General features: G+C 41.8%; 1 long non-coding RNA gene across 3 annotated transcripts in view; it reads left to right on the top strand.

Annotated features, from left to right (window-relative positions):
- The window catches only part of LOC114227272 (uncharacterized), an 84,946-nt gene that overhangs the window by 29,047 nt on the left and 40,255 nt on the right, over positions 1 to 15,644 (top strand). The gene's annotated exons all lie outside the window — the stretch shown is intronic.

Raw genomic sequence — 15,644 nt, 5'->3', positions numbered from 1 at the left:
GAGTTGCCATACTCAGTTCATAATCCTCTGTGGTTTTCCATATGAACCTCACTTCTATCCCTAGCCATGTTGCAATGTGAGGGAGGTGACTCTCATCCTGGCATGTTCTGGCAGGAAAGAACTCGTCACCTGGCTTGCCTAATCTACATTGGCTTCTAGTTTCAACAAGAATTGTTTACACGCATTTAATGTTAGCTCTTGGGCTGTAACATGTCATTGTTCTTTTGGCTCATCCCCTCCCCTTGCTCTTGGAAACAGGACAGGCATCTTGCATTCTTGCTGGTCCTGTTCCTTGTGTTTTTAGATGGAATTTAGCTTTGCCCCTCAGCTTTCATGGCATTCCAAGATGGTTTCCAGTCATATTTCCTGTAGAAGGGAAGTGGAGATTGAGGAGCACTGTTTAAGTTACTTAAGGAATTAATGTTCTGGTTTGAAAGAAAGTTAAAAGTAAGGCATTGGATTGATTTATTGTATTTGATTGTTCTTCTATATTCAATTTACAGGATAATGCATTCAGCTCTCATTCAATTTTACCTGTTGCTGTCACAGTGAATCTGTAGGAAAAAGTAGATTTGAGCCTTAGTTAAAAAAATTCATGGTTAGTAGAATTCTTTTTATTTCTTTCCATATGTAGGGGGAAATGTATACTCTAGAAAAATGATAATGAACTTTGGCAAAACATGTTTTCCTAAGAGTAGGCCATGAAAATGGAAAGTACTCAAAGCAGTATTGCACAAGGGCTTTGTAAAGCCTCTTGCACAATTCTGTTTCTTTATAGTACTTACACAATTGTGTTTCTTAATGATTTTCTAGAAACTTGTTTTGATAAAAAGCTTAAAGATATAAAAATAAAGAGATAACTTTGGGAGAAAATACATTTCTGGTTGCTTCTATACTGTGACAGGCATAAAATTATGAAAATTTTAAGGACAATTTTCATGTCAGTTGTAGAGGAGATAGAAAACGCAATACACTAGGAGGTATCGGTTCGCCACCTAGAGGAGATGTGAAATTTAGTATTTCTCTAAACTTCTATAGAATTCAGTTATTATTTATTCATTAAAAATAATTAAGTACCTGCTACTTTTAATCATAGTGCCAGTACAGAGCTCAAAGAAACCACAATATCTTACTTTCTAACAAATTTTAAATCCTCACCCAAGGGTATGCTTGTTGATTTCAGAGAAAGGGGAAAGGAGAGAGAGAGATAGAGAGAGAGAGAGAGAGAGAGAGAGAGAGAGAGAGAGAGAGAGAGAGAGATTGAACCTGCAACCCAGGTATGTGCTCTGACCAGGAATTGAACCCACAACCTTTTGATATATGGGACCATGCTCCAACCAATTGAGCCATACTGGCCAGGGCAAGTGTATCTTATTTTAATTGCACAGTTACTTCTCTTTAAAATCCTTTATTTTTAAGAGACTATAAATTAAATATCTGGACAATTCTAAATATCCACATTTAGGTTGCATATTACTTTTACCTCTTGGGCTATATATAATAAAGCTTCATCCCTTTACAGTGTAGATATTAGGCCTTCTTTATATAAATGAGAAAATGGAACTTCAGAGAAATTAAATAACAAGTTCAAGGTGTCCAGCTAGCCTATCTATTAAAAGAGAAATATGCATATTGACCATCACTCCAAGACACAAGATGGCCTCCCCCATATGGACACAAGATGGTTGCCACAAGATGGCCTGCAGGGGAGGGCAGTTGTGGGCAATTAGGTGTGACCAGGCCAGCAGAGGAGGGCAGTTGGGGGGACCAGGCCAGCAGAGGAGGGCAATTAGGGGAGATCAGGCCAGCAAGGGAGGGCAGTTGGAGGGAACCCAGGCCTGCAGGGGAGGGCAGATGTGGGGGACCAGGCCTGCAGGAGTGGGCAGTTGGGGGGGACCAGGCCAGCAGGGGAGGGCAGTTGTGGGGAATCAGGCAAGCAGGGAGGGCAGTTAGGGGTGACAGGGCCAGCAGAGGAGGGCAGTTGGGGGGTGGTACCAGGCCAGCAGGGGAGGGTAGTTGGGGGGGACCAGGCCTGCAAGGGAGGGCAGTTGGGGGGACCAGGCCTGCAGGGGAGGGAAGTTAGGGGTGACTGAGCTGGCAGAGGAGAGCAGTTGGGGGGGGACCCAGGCCTGCAGGGGAGGACAGTTTGGGGGGGGGGGACCCAGGCCTGCAGGGGAGGGAAGTTGGGGGGGACCAGGCTTGCAGGGGAGGGCAGTTGTGGGGACCAGGCCTGTAGGGAGGGCAGTTAGGAGTGACTGAGCCAGCAGAAGAGGGCAGTTAGGGGTTACCAGGCCAGCAGAGGAGGGCAGTTAGGGGTGACCAGGACAGCAGGGGAGGGCAGTTGGGGGCAACCAGGCCTGCTTGGGAGGACAGTTAGGGGCAACCAGACTGGCAGGGGAAGGCAGTTAGGGGTGACCAAGACGGCAGGGGAGGGCAATTAGGGACAATCGGGCTGGCCGGGGAGCAGTTAGGCGTTGAGCAGGCTGGCAGGGGAGTGGTTAGGGGGTAATCAGGCTGGCAGGCAGAAGCGGTTAGGGGCAATCAGGCAGAGGCAGGCAAGCGTTTGGGAGCCAGCAGTCCTGGATTGTGAGAGGGATGTCCGACCGCCTGTTTAGACCCGATCCTACTAGGATCGGGTCTAAACGGGAGGTTGAACATCCCTCAAGGGGTCCTTCAAGGGGTCCTAGATTGGCTGAGGACCCCCCACGCACACGAATTTTGTGCACCAGGCCTCTAGTTCCATTATAATGTGTGTTTAAACAAAAGCCAGTCTGACTCCAGAGTGATATCACCCCACTCAATTCTAGTTTAATCCAGATGCTGGTAGATTGCAGCTGGGGATGTGGGTGCTGTTTGCCAGTTGAAAAGATCATGGCTAGCATTGGACTGTCAATAAAGCAGGCTGGGAGAAGCTTTAATGCAGGGGTCCTCAAACCTTTTAAACAGGGGGCCAGTTCACTGTCCCTCAGACCGTTGGAGGGCCGGACTATAGTTTAAAAAAAAGACTATGAACAAATTCCTATGCACACTGCACATATCTTATTTTGAAGTAAAAAAACAAAACAGCAAAAACACCCGCATGTGGCCCACGGGCCATAGTTTGAGGACGCCTGCTTTAATGAAACAAAAAACTAGATAGAATACAAAGATGGTAGGATTGTTCATATGTATGGATTTCTTGTACCTTGAGGAATGAACTCCTAAATATCCCTGAGAGGCAAGAGTGGATAGAAGGCTGGGGACAGTGGTGTGCACAGGTATCTCCTTTGCAGCTGGTGACCGACATTATAGACAACCACATCTCACATGATACAGAGATACACACTTTACAAATTAATGCGACAAAAAACTCTCCTGCAGCCTGATTAGATTTTGTCATTTCTGTATTAGCATGCTAATTATGTAGATGAGGAAACTGACACACTCAAGATATTCCTTGAATTTTAAGGCCACATGGTAAAGCTTGGTGCCAGAACCAATCCCCCAGGTTTTTAAATTTCAATCTGGTATTCTTTCTATAATGTCTCACTGCCAATAGAATCAGCTTTGCTTTCTCTAATTTTGCTTAGTCACTCCTGTGGCTCCACTAAATAACTCTCTGCCAAGGCAGAAATTCCCATGAAACAAATGTGCCAGAGAGGTTGATGAAATGAGATAAAAATAGAGAAAAGGAGAAGGCATGTTGCAAAGTGGTGTCCATCAATGCAAGAGGAAAGGGACATACTGGGAGGAAAGAAAAAGAGAAATTAAATCCAATGAGTCAGTTCTGAGATGGTGAGCAGAACAAATGTCGCATGTGTACCTGAATCTCTCCTATAGGTGTGATTCCCGAGGAGATGTATATAAGGTGAACAAAAGTGTAATGCATTGTGGAAACTGTCTAGCTCAGTGGTCAGCAAACTGCAGCTCGCGAGCCACATGCGGCTCTTTGGCCCCTTGAGTTTTTAGCAAAGGCCAGCTTAGGAGTACCCTAATTAAGTTAATAACAACGTACCTACCTATATAGTTTAAGTTTAAAAAATTTGGCTCTCAAAAGAAATTTCAATCGTTGTACTGTTGTTATTTGGCTCTGTTGACTAATGAGTTTGCCGACCACTGGTCTAGCTGTTGGAATCCTACTGTGAACCATTTCTCAAAGTGAAGAAAACTCTGATCAATCTCTACTTTGTTTATGGAGAGGACTTTGCCCAGCTGTACCCAGAAAGCTTGAGAATACCACCCACACAAGTATAACCCTGAGACAATTTTTGTTTACCAAAAATTTGGAAAATTTGCTTACAAGGAACCTTAAAAGCTGTTTAGTTTCGCTACATGAACATGTGACAATGTGCATGGTTACCTTCTATTGTAAATTTGAAAAAAAAAACACACTTTACTGCATCTATTTCTGAGGGATGAAGAATATTTTCTTTGGCTTTGAACTACTTTAGTTGAAATCTGATGGTAAAAGGCAGCATTTTATTTATTTTGTACTTTTTTCCTGTACCTAACATAAATTTTTTTGATGATTAATAACAGGTGCAGTATTCTATTTAGATATCAGAGTTCATTATTAAGTAATTTTAAATTATTTCAGTAAAGACAAGTGCAGACAATTTACATTAAAAAATTGAATCAATTTGACTTATATTTCCCTCTAATTGAAAAGAAAACTCATAGACTCCAAAGCAACTGTTTTCTTTTGGAAAAAAAAAAATTCAAAAATCACCCAGAGACAATAGGGAGTGTCCCAGATGCTTGTGATTTTATTTATATGTGATTAAAGTTCAAATTGCTCAACATACTGTAATCTCAGTGTAACTGGCTAAATTCCATGGTGGATAATTAGATCTAGTTTACCAGGGCAGATTTGGCTGGAGAGGGCAATCACAATGTACTTGTGGGAATCTATTAGGCAAGTTTGTTGTGTTTGACATGAGTGGTCGGCCTCACCTTACTTGCTGACTGCACTAGCCCAGCAGGTTCTACTGGGGTGAGATCACTGCGTGGCTCTCATTTCCACACACAGTAGATAGAAGAAGCCACCAAATAAATGGCCTGCCTTTGGGCCTCAGAAGTTCTCTTTCTCAGAAGTTCCATTTGCTTTCCCAAAACGCTTCTTCCAAGAACTCTATGTTATACATTTATAATCCCCTCATTTATTCATTCAATAAATATTGGCTAAATACCTATAATGTGTCAGGCACTGACCCAGGATCTAGAAATGTAATAGTGAACCGGACATTTCCTGCCTTCAAAGTCCTAGAAGTGCAAAACTAAAATAGTCAGTGAAAAAGGCTACCATTCTCAGGGCTCAGTAATTCAAGTCTTTATTATTTCTGTCCTTAACATGCAGAAAGTGTACAACTGTTCTTTGGAAAGGTACGGCATAGAAACATGCTTAGGAGTTTCAACATATGAAATTAACGAATGCGTGAAGACTGTTTTTCCTGTTTTGCTGTGGGTGGAGCGGAAGCCCCGCCCGCCCTGGCTCCACCTTGCCCAACAGCCACCAGCCCCGGGCTGCTGGGAGCACCACTCTCCAGGGTCTCAAGCCACTGACTTTGAGTGTCTTAAGGATGTTGTCTCACAAGTACTCAGACCCAGTAGTAAACAAAAAAAAAAAATATTTTTTGAACCTAATATTAGCCTTGGCTTTCTCATGTAAAATAAAGTAAACCTAACATTGAACTTCCCAAAAAAGCCATGTTCAACAATTGTCTCTGGGTCAAACAATCATATAAGAATGACTATGCTTAAAAGCTCCTAAATTAAATCCGTAATATATAATTAGTAATATATTGCCTCGCATATGAAATGTACACATGCTTTGAATGTCTATTTGCAATAGAGTTTTATGACATTCCTATTAATAGGCTGTCAATGTAATAATTTTATAAAACTATTGATACAGGCATTGTAATTCCACCTGTTTCTTTTAATTTTTAGCTTCTCCCACCACCCTCCCTAAATTGTAAGGGGCTAAACGGGTCTAAATATGATCATGAAGCTTTAGATTATTTGTGGGTATAATATCAACATTGATTATTCAACCAAAAATTAGTGACTACTGCATGTGCTTGGACTTTTCCAATGTTGTGAAGGGTGATTGGCTAGTAATTTGAGAGGTTTCTTAATTCATGCATTAAACTCTAGTAAAAATGGTCTAAAACTTATAGGTATTTCATTATAGTAATAAATTATTGGCATTGAACAAAATAAGGTATGAAATAGTTTAAAGCTCTTCCATGTTCACAGCCTTTATAAGATCCCCCCTCCCTATCAAGTACTTTCTGAATAAGGGAAGTGTTCTGATTGGAGACCTTTACACATAGACCCACAGACACTCATACACACACACACACACACACACACACACACACACACACACACACACACAATGGTTCTATACTCTTCAAATCTATGCAGCATTCAGTTGTTGAGCACATCTTAATATGCTGACCTAGATGAAGACTAAGTTTTTCCTGCAGGAATTTATAATCTAGTAGGTGAGAGACTTGCCCCTTTCAGAATGTGACACTACTTCCCCACCCCTTAGATTGTGAAAGCAGTACTTTATGCTTTATTTGTTTCCCACCTTCAATGTCCATGGACCATCTTCATGACTTTTGACATATTTACATACTATTGTGCTTCTGTAAATACACTACTATTTTTTTTAAACTTAATTAAATTTTTTTAATAAAAGTATCTGGTAAGTCACTTTAATATAAATATTATGATTACTAAATTAAATATTTTTTCTTCTGTATGCATTCCCAGATCTTCTCAAGTGCTCTCAGAACTACACAGAGCATTATACTTGGGGAAGCTTTACATGTAAGAGCCACCTTTGAGAGTGGGGAATGGCAGAAAAAAAAATAAAATGTATAAGTAATGGTAGTTTTCATAGCAATGGTAAGAAGAGCTATTATTTATTGAAGGCTTTACATGTGTCATTTATTTTATTTAATTTTCACAACGTTCACAGCCATGAATATCACACAAATGTGAGGCAAAAAGACAGGGAAGAGGGAACAGCTTAGGGCAACTGTAACTAACACATGTTATTATGTTTTTAGTATTTATTCTTTTCTTTAATTGAGATTTCACACCTGATTATTTTATGAAAAATTGAGTGTGATGGTGACAGATTAAAAAGAAAAGCTTTTAATCAAATATATTTGCTGTTGGTCAAAGAATGCTAGTGTCAATCACACCCATGCTAGGAATGCTGGATTGAGCAAGAGAAATCAGATTAAAACTTTTTTTGTTTTAGCTAATGGTCTCTGCTTCCTCAGTTGCTAATCAGTGAGAATATCCTTGTCACTGAGCATTTGATCAAAAGCTTATGTATTCTCTGGCATAAGTACCTAACTTATTAAAGGCGAAAATCTTCTAGCTCTCTGCTAAGAAAATATTGAAATAAATTGGGGTGGAGGAAGGCTAGAAGGGGCCAATGGGGGGAAAAGGGACATATGTAATACTTTCAACAATAAAGATTTAAAAAATTTTTAAATAAAATATTATCACAAAATGTTAGATTTTGAAGAGAGCTAAGGGACCTAAGACAACTTGCACACTTTACAGAGAAAAGAAGTTAAACCAGCAATAATTAGTATGGTATGTCCAACATGAAATTTATGACACATAATTGTTTTAAATTATGTACCTGAAGTTTGCTTTCAATATATGGTGAATTCCAAGTAAAAACCATGCCTTATTTGTTTCTCATTCTATGTTTTTAGCACACTGCTTGTACTTAGTTGGTGCTGAATAATCTTTTTTTTGCTAATTAAGTGGTATGATGCACCCCATAAACCTTCCTTTTAATTTTCCTTTGATATGGACTTTCTAGATACTTAATTCTCACTCTATTATTTATCTTCCTAGACAAGTGTTAAAGGCAGTGTATTTCAGAGATACTTTGGTGATAGCTGGAGCAGTGGGCTGCCCATTGTGGTGTTTATGTATTCTGGGAATTGTCAAAACAAGAAAGATGAAAAATCTAAGGATGTATGAACTATGTTGATTAAATATTTTCATTGAATAATTACAAAAATGGCGGAAACCATAAGAAATAATGAATCTATCTTTAGCACTATTATTATGGAACAAATTATCTAAAGATTATAAGATGCTTAGAAAAAAAGTTAAAATAAGCTAGTTATTTTATATAATTATCAAACAACTACTCTTATTATTTTTCCTTAGCTCTGTTGAAATATAAGTGATATATAAAAAAACTGCACATAATTAATGTACACAATTTGATGAGTTTGGGCATATGTATTCATTTGTGTATCCATACTCTGATTATTTCTGACAGTAGTCTAATTAAAGTACAATGTTGGGTCTGTTGGTATATTTTGACATGAATGTTTTACTTGGGTTGACATGATTTTTTTTTGTCATCCTATAGGTAATTAACTTATATAGTACAGTAATTTAGTAAAAATCTGTTTTGGTTCTTAACACTCTTTGGTGTAAAGTGTACTTTAAGATGTGTCCAAGGCCTTGCTTTTACCTGTGAAGGTCAATGCATTCTTCTTTTCCCCCCTCAGGATTATTTCATTTTTTATAACTTGATGGAATAGGATATGCTCTCCTACCTCTGCCTTTTCTTCACCAGTTTTTTTAAATTTTAATTCCTCTTGGCATCTGGATTTCTTTTTCTGCCAAATGAGTCAGTCAGAGTGGAAAGGTTTAACCTGAAGTTTTCATCTTGGCTGGGAAAAAAGGTGCCTGAATAGGTTTCATGAGGGTCCTCACACAGCCTCCTGACCCTCTCCTGAAAACACTTCTCTGTATTGAAGTAAGAACGTGCCAAATGATCCTCCACTGCACACTCATTGCACAAGATCAGTACTCATTTTAGAAAATTTTTCTTTGAAGAAAGACATGAAAAAATATTTTTTATTCATTGTATTTTCTCTTAATATCAAATCTCCCTCTACAAAGAATTTGAGGAGATTGTACAAACACAAATAATACAGTAGGATTAAGAATGAAAAGGAAAAATTTGTAGATTTTTAAAAAAGGCATGAAGGGAAATATAAGTAGAATAACAAGATGAAAATGAATTGTTTGTATTCCAGCATAGAATAGCTACTATATGGTGAGTATTTATTATACATTGAACACTTAACATGATCTAATCAAAATATCTATTCTAATTTAATGAAATAGTCACTATCTTGAATTTGTTTTGATTTTGTAGATGCAGAAATTGAGACTTAGAGAAGTTAATTCATTTGACTCCACACTGCTTATTAGTGGTGGAAGTGGGATTCGAACCCTCTGGCAGTCTCATCAGAGTCACCACTATACCCTCTATGACTTGCTTTTTGGCATAGGTATCCTATATAATAAAAGACTAATATGCTAAGTGTCTGGTCATCCGGTCGGCCATTCAACCAATCAAAGCGTAATATGCTAATGATATGCTAAGGCTGCTCAACCACTCGCTATAATGTGCACTTACCACCAGGGGGCAGATGCTCCAACTGGTAGGTTAGCTTGCTGCTGGGGTCTAGCAGATCGGGACTGAGCTAGACAGGCTGGACATGCCCTGAGCCCTCCTGCATCCTTCCCTGGCCCTGATTGTGCACCGGTGGAGTCCCTTGGCCTGGCCTGTGCCCTCTCACAATCCGGGCTGAGGGACTCCCCTCCCCTGAGTGCACGAATTTTGTGCACCGGGCCTCTAGTTTACTATAAATGGCAAGTCACAGTACTATCTCAGCAAATGTGCAAATAACTTAGCTTCATTAAATTAGTCATTCTCCCCCACCCATTAATTTTTAAGAAGTGGACTAGGTCATGGAAATAGTAATAGGTTGAGTGTGTGAGGTGGTTGTGGTTTTGATGGAGAAAGTAGGAAAATACACAGGCTATTCCTGTTCTTTGCTACAAGATGGTCAAAAAGTAGATCATTTGAAGTCTAGAGTTATCCTTGGAGGTTTTTTTAAAAAAAAATATATTTTATCGATTTTTTACAGAGAGGAAGGGAGAGGGAGAGAGAGTTAGAAACATCAATGAGAGAGAACATCAATCAGCTGCCTCCTTCACACCTCCTACTGGGGATGTGCCCGCAACCAAGGTACATGCCCTTGACCAGAATCGAACCTGGGACCCTTGAGTCCACAGGCCTATGCTCTATCCACTGAGCCAAACTGGTTAGGGCTCCTTGGAGGTTTTTTATTTTTCACCAGATCTTACTGTTAATGAAGACTTAGCAATAAGCTATAAAAGTGAAAATGCAACACTATGAAATTCTACCATGATGTAAATTTCTCAAAATTGTGGTCCAAGCTCTTTCAAATCCCCATAAACCACCATGCACATCCATTAACCAATATTATATGTACTAGTATATATACAATAATACAATACCACACTGCAGTGTCACAAAGTGGACTTAAAATGAGTTCATTGGCTATCTTAAATACTAAATATTTAAGAAGCTGAAACTATTTGCACTAGACCTAGAATACAGGAAAAAATTTTGGGACCTGAATAGTTCAGGTCTCTTGAGAAAACTCTCAGCTTTTTTGATCGGCTTCTTTTCCTCCAGATCTCTTTCCCTGTAGCAAATGGAAGCCATCAGAACAATCCCCTAGACCTTAAATCTACCTCAAAGTACTGTGACAGTGTATTGAGCTAGACCTGAGCAATAATTCAAGAAACATATTCTGCTTCTCATTATGTCTTAGGCACCATGCTAGGAACTTTATGCATATTATTTTCTTTTATTTTAGTAACAACTCCATGAGATATTTTTATCCCCCTTTTTAGAGACTGAGAAACCACACAAAGATCAGAGAAGTAAAATAATTTGCTCTTCCAAGGCCACATCAAGGATGAAGGTTGAATTTGAATCCAGATAAGTTACAAAGCCCATGTCCTTAACCACTGGACTGTCTGCCTGCCCTCTCAAGGAACTGCTAAGGTTGCCACAGAGACTTGACTCTGTATAGACTGTTGCTTCATGAGAGGAAAAAGGCCGGAGGATCAGGTGCATAGGTTTAAACTTGGCATCTGTGCTAACATTAAAAGGTGGAGCAACTAGATTCTATTTATTGAGTAGAGGTATGCCACATTCAATGCATTTCTCCACCACAAACAGTTCAAGGTGATAAAGGGATCTATGAATGGGGATTAGGAAATATCTATATTAATAAAAGGGTAATATGCAGGCTGCGTGGGGTGACCAGGCCAGCAGGGGGGTTAGTGAGGGACGACCAAACAACTGAACAGCAGGTTGCGTGGTGCGACCAGGCCAGCAAAGGGGGCAGTGAGGGGTGACCAGGTCAGCAGGGGGGGCAGTTGGCAGCAACCAGGCCAGCAGTGGGGGCAGTGAGGGGTGACCAGGCTGGCAGAGGGGGGCAGTTAGGGGTGATCAGGCAGGCAGGTGAGCAGTTAGGAGCCAGTGGTCCTGGATTGTGAGAGGGATGTCCGACTGCTGGTTTAGGCCTAAACTGGCAGTCAGACCTCCCCTGACGGGTCCCGAATTGGAGAGGTGCAGGCTGGACTGAGGGGACCTCTCACTCCCATGCACGAATTTTGTGCACTGGGCCTCTAGTATTCTATATTTGGGTCATGGCCAAATCATAGGATTAACATCTGCCTTTCATTTGGTCTCTCTTTTGATGAGAATAAACCTCACTCTGTCTCAATGGTAGAGATCAGTGAAAATATTTCTGTCTTCTTGCCACCAGATATATGTGATTCAAACTTGGAGAACTGAAAGCACAAATCAAAGAAGAGTTCGTTCTCTTGGCAAGATAGGTAATGAGATAGAGTGGAAGAGAATGGCTATTTTTAAAAAGTCACGGAGACCTAGGTTCAAATCTGGGGTTGCCTCTTTTTAGTAGCATATTCTCTTTCACTTCTTTAAGTCCCACTTTCATTTTCTGAAAAATTAGGATTATCCAAATTACCTCCAGAGTTATAATAAGTATATAATGCATGGAATGCAGACAAACTCTTGATGCGAATAGAGAAAAGTCTTTTCATCTCCTGTCTGCCTAGGCGCTCCTCTCCCCTTTTCCTCATATCTTTCCTTCTTTCCCCTGCCCCCCTTTTTTTCTGTACCCAACAGTTCTTCACAAGCCCCAGAGTTATGTATTTGTATGTTGCTGAAGCAACTATGTATAAAGGAGACACTGACTATGCATCCACTGATGTGCTGACAGAAGTATTTTATCTTCACAAGTTGCAGAGGGACAGTCTGGGTGCTGGTGAACTGGTGAGAAAGCAGTTATTTCTGAGATTTAACTTAGATGAGGGCACTGAAGAGACCCTGCCCACCACTGCAGCAGCTGCTTGCTTCTAGAAACTGTGGAGCTGAAGAACTTACCGCTTGTGATAGATTAATCAAGCAAAGAGGAGCCCTAGCTGGTTTGGCTCAGTGATCAGAGCATAGACCCTAGGACCAAAGGGTCTTAGGTTTGATTCCTGGTCAAGGGCACATATATATCTCAGTTACAGGTTTGATCCCTGGCCTTGGTAGTTCAGGGCTGGTGCAGGAAGCAACCAATCGATGTTTCTCTCTTTCTCTCTATCCCCCACAACTCCTTCCCTTCCACTCTTGTCTGAAAATTAATGGAAAAAATATCCTTGGATAAGGATTTAAAACACACACACACACAAAAACCAGCAAAGAGTACAAAATGAACAGAGCCATTTATAATACTACTAGTGGCCAGGTGCACGAAATTCATGCACATTAAAAGGGGCACCCAGAGTCAAGTCCCCGCTCGCCCACATGCGCCTCAAAATCACATGAGACCCAGACCTGGCCGCCCCCGCCATTGGGCTAGATCTAGACCTGGCCAGTCCCACCCTTGTCAAGCCCCGCCGGGCAGGGGGCGTAGCCTCAGGTCCCCTGGCCCAGCGCCATGACAGGGGGTGTGGCCTGAGGTTCCCCAGATGGGGCGGGGGGCATGCCTTGAGGTCCCTCGTCAAGCCCGCCAGGTGGGGGACATGACCTGAGATCCCCTGTCAAGCCCCGCCAGGTGGGGGGGCACAGCCTCAGGTCCCCCGGCCCAGCACTGGGAGGGGGGCACAGCCTCAGGTCCCCCGTCAAGCCCCGCTGGGCGGGGGGGCGCGGCCTGAGTTCCCCTGACCCAGCACTGGGGGTGCACCTTGAGGTCCCCCATCAAGCCCCACTGGGTGGGGAGCATGGCCTGAGGTCCCCTGTCAAGCCCCGCCAGGCAGGGGGGCGCAACCTCAGGTCCACTGGCCCGGTGCTGGGGCGGGGGGCGTGGCCTGAAGTCCCCTGTCAAGCCCCACATGGTGGGGGGCGCAGTCTGAGGTCCCCTGGCCTGGCGCTGGGGCGGGGGGAGCAGCCTGAGGTCCCCTATCAAGCCCCGCTGGCCTGGTGCCAAGGCAGGAGGCGCGGCCTGAGGTCCCCCAGCCTGACGCCAGGGCGAGGGGCACGGCCTGAGGTCCCCTGTCAAGCCCTGCCAGGTGGGGGGCATGGCCTGAGGTCCCCTGTCAAGCCCTGCCAGGTGGGGGGCGTGGCCTGATGTCCCCTGCCAAGCCCCACAGGGGCAGGGGAGGGCGTAGCCTCAGGTCCCTGCTGATTGCTCATTAAGGTTCCTTAAGGGAACTTGGCCTCAGCTGTGAGTGCAGCCATCTTTGTGAGGGAGTGATGGTCAATTAGCATATTCCCTCTTTATTAGATAGGATATGTCATTATAAATTGTAAAATGTATTATGATAATCATTTATTATTCTTATTGCTCAACTTTATATTGTACACAATTCCTTACACTATCATTTTATGATTCACACATTATTAAAGAATACATATTGCAAAACATGGCTAATTAGTAACAAAAAATAGGAACAAGGGCCTACTACTCCCTCCTAAACATTTTCCCTTTTAGGAGATTTTAAAATCTTGCTTTTCTGTGGTTAGATACTGGATGAGAAAACATTAAGTTGGAAACCCTTAGGATGATGTGAGTAATTGGGTATATTTTCGAGCTGGATTTTGTCAACAGCTACCTTGTCACTGTCATCCTGTAAATATTTCATTGTTCCAGGAAGTCCTGTGCCTCTAAGGTTGGTGCTGATATGAAATCTCTCAGCTGGGCAGGCTCTGGGAGGGAGAGAGCCGGCCAGAGGCGCATACCAAGCAAAAACTTCTCATCCCGTGTTTCTCAACAGAAGTTCTCTCTCCTCTTTTGCATAACCCTAGTGGAATAATTGCCATTGAATTGCATGAAAGAGTGTTTATGGGGTTAGTCTGGCAGTTAGAGTTGTCTCTTGGATTATTAGGTTTCATAATTAATTTCATAATTTGAATTTACCCTTTTTTTGGAGCCATAGTTCATTCTCATGTCCTTTTAAGTTAATTGTCTTTAATGGCCTCTTTTAAAGTTTTACTGTTGTTTTTCTTCTGGATAATTTCATGGGATATACTGGGTCAACAGTTCATGTTAGGGGAGGAGTAGAACAAATGAATGGATCTTTTAACCACCATGGATGATGGAATACGATATGTGAGAGAACACTGGGAAAGTGGGGAGGTGGGCTATGTGAAAATGTCCCGTTACTCTTGCCTCAACTCTGCCTTCCTTTGTCATTTTGGTGGCCATTTTGACAGTGAGAAATACTGATGACAAACCTAGTCTTCTTATTTAAAAATGGGAATCACAGAGCTTACCTTATAGGGATTTGGCAAGATTCAAATGAAATAATTTGTGTAAGAAGTGTAGCACACTATGCTTTCCATTCTGTAAGGACTCAACAAATATCAGCCATTTAGCTCTTATTATAACTTTTGCTTCTAAAATGCTGTGTTAAACCTTTCCAAATTGGTGTTTCTAAATAACTTCTAATAAGTAGGCGAATATGCTCTGTGGTTCTTCTAGGCTTCAAGCATTGTGGTGAAGCATATTAGAAACATTTCCTGAGTCAGTACTGCTTTCTAGGACAAAACCGGGATAGCTATTTGGGATAATTTTAACTCCAAAAAAACCATCTGAGGAAACAACCTTTAAGATATTAATCCTAATGGAATCAAATTCCTGAACAGCTCACTGCACCTCTGAAGGATAGGTTTTGTCTAAATGGATTAGCTAGAGAATATAGGAAATCTCCTTCCTGTTCTATCTAGACACAAGCCTCAGTGGCATTTACCCCAGCAAGGCAGCCCTTCAGAACCGAGTGTAAGTCTAAGAGGTGCTCTATCAGGAAGCCTCATCACTTTCTCTTCTCTCACCCCACGCCCTCTGCCATCCTCCAGTAACACAGGGTCCACAGGGACGGGCCCTCAGACCAGCCAGAGCACAGGGGCCAACTTTAAAAAAAAAAAAAAAAAATATAAATATATATATATATATATATATATATATTATTGATTTTTTACAGAGAGGAAGGGAGAGGGATAGAGAGTCAGAAACATCTATGATGAGAGAGAAACATTGATCAGCTGCCTCCTGCACACCTCCCACTAGGGATGTGCCTGCAACCAAGGTACATGCCCCTGACCGGAACCGAACCTGGGACCCTTCAGTCCTCAGGCCGACGCTCTATCCACCAAGCCAAACCGGCTAGGGCTGGGGGCCAACTTTTAACAGCAAAGCAAAATGCCAAAGCCTCAAAGAGAGGCAACAGAAAAGCAGTTTCCTTCACAGAGTTTGAATGGCTCTGAT

The sequence above is a fragment of the Eptesicus fuscus genome, chromosome 15, assembly GCF_027574615.1.
Source record: "Eptesicus fuscus isolate TK198812 chromosome 15, DD_ASM_mEF_20220401, whole genome shotgun sequence".
Lineage (NCBI taxonomy): Eukaryota > Metazoa > Chordata > Mammalia > Chiroptera > Vespertilionidae > Eptesicus > Eptesicus fuscus.
Note: the sequence above shows the minus strand (reverse complement) of the source record. Positions and strands in the feature narration are given on the sequence as shown.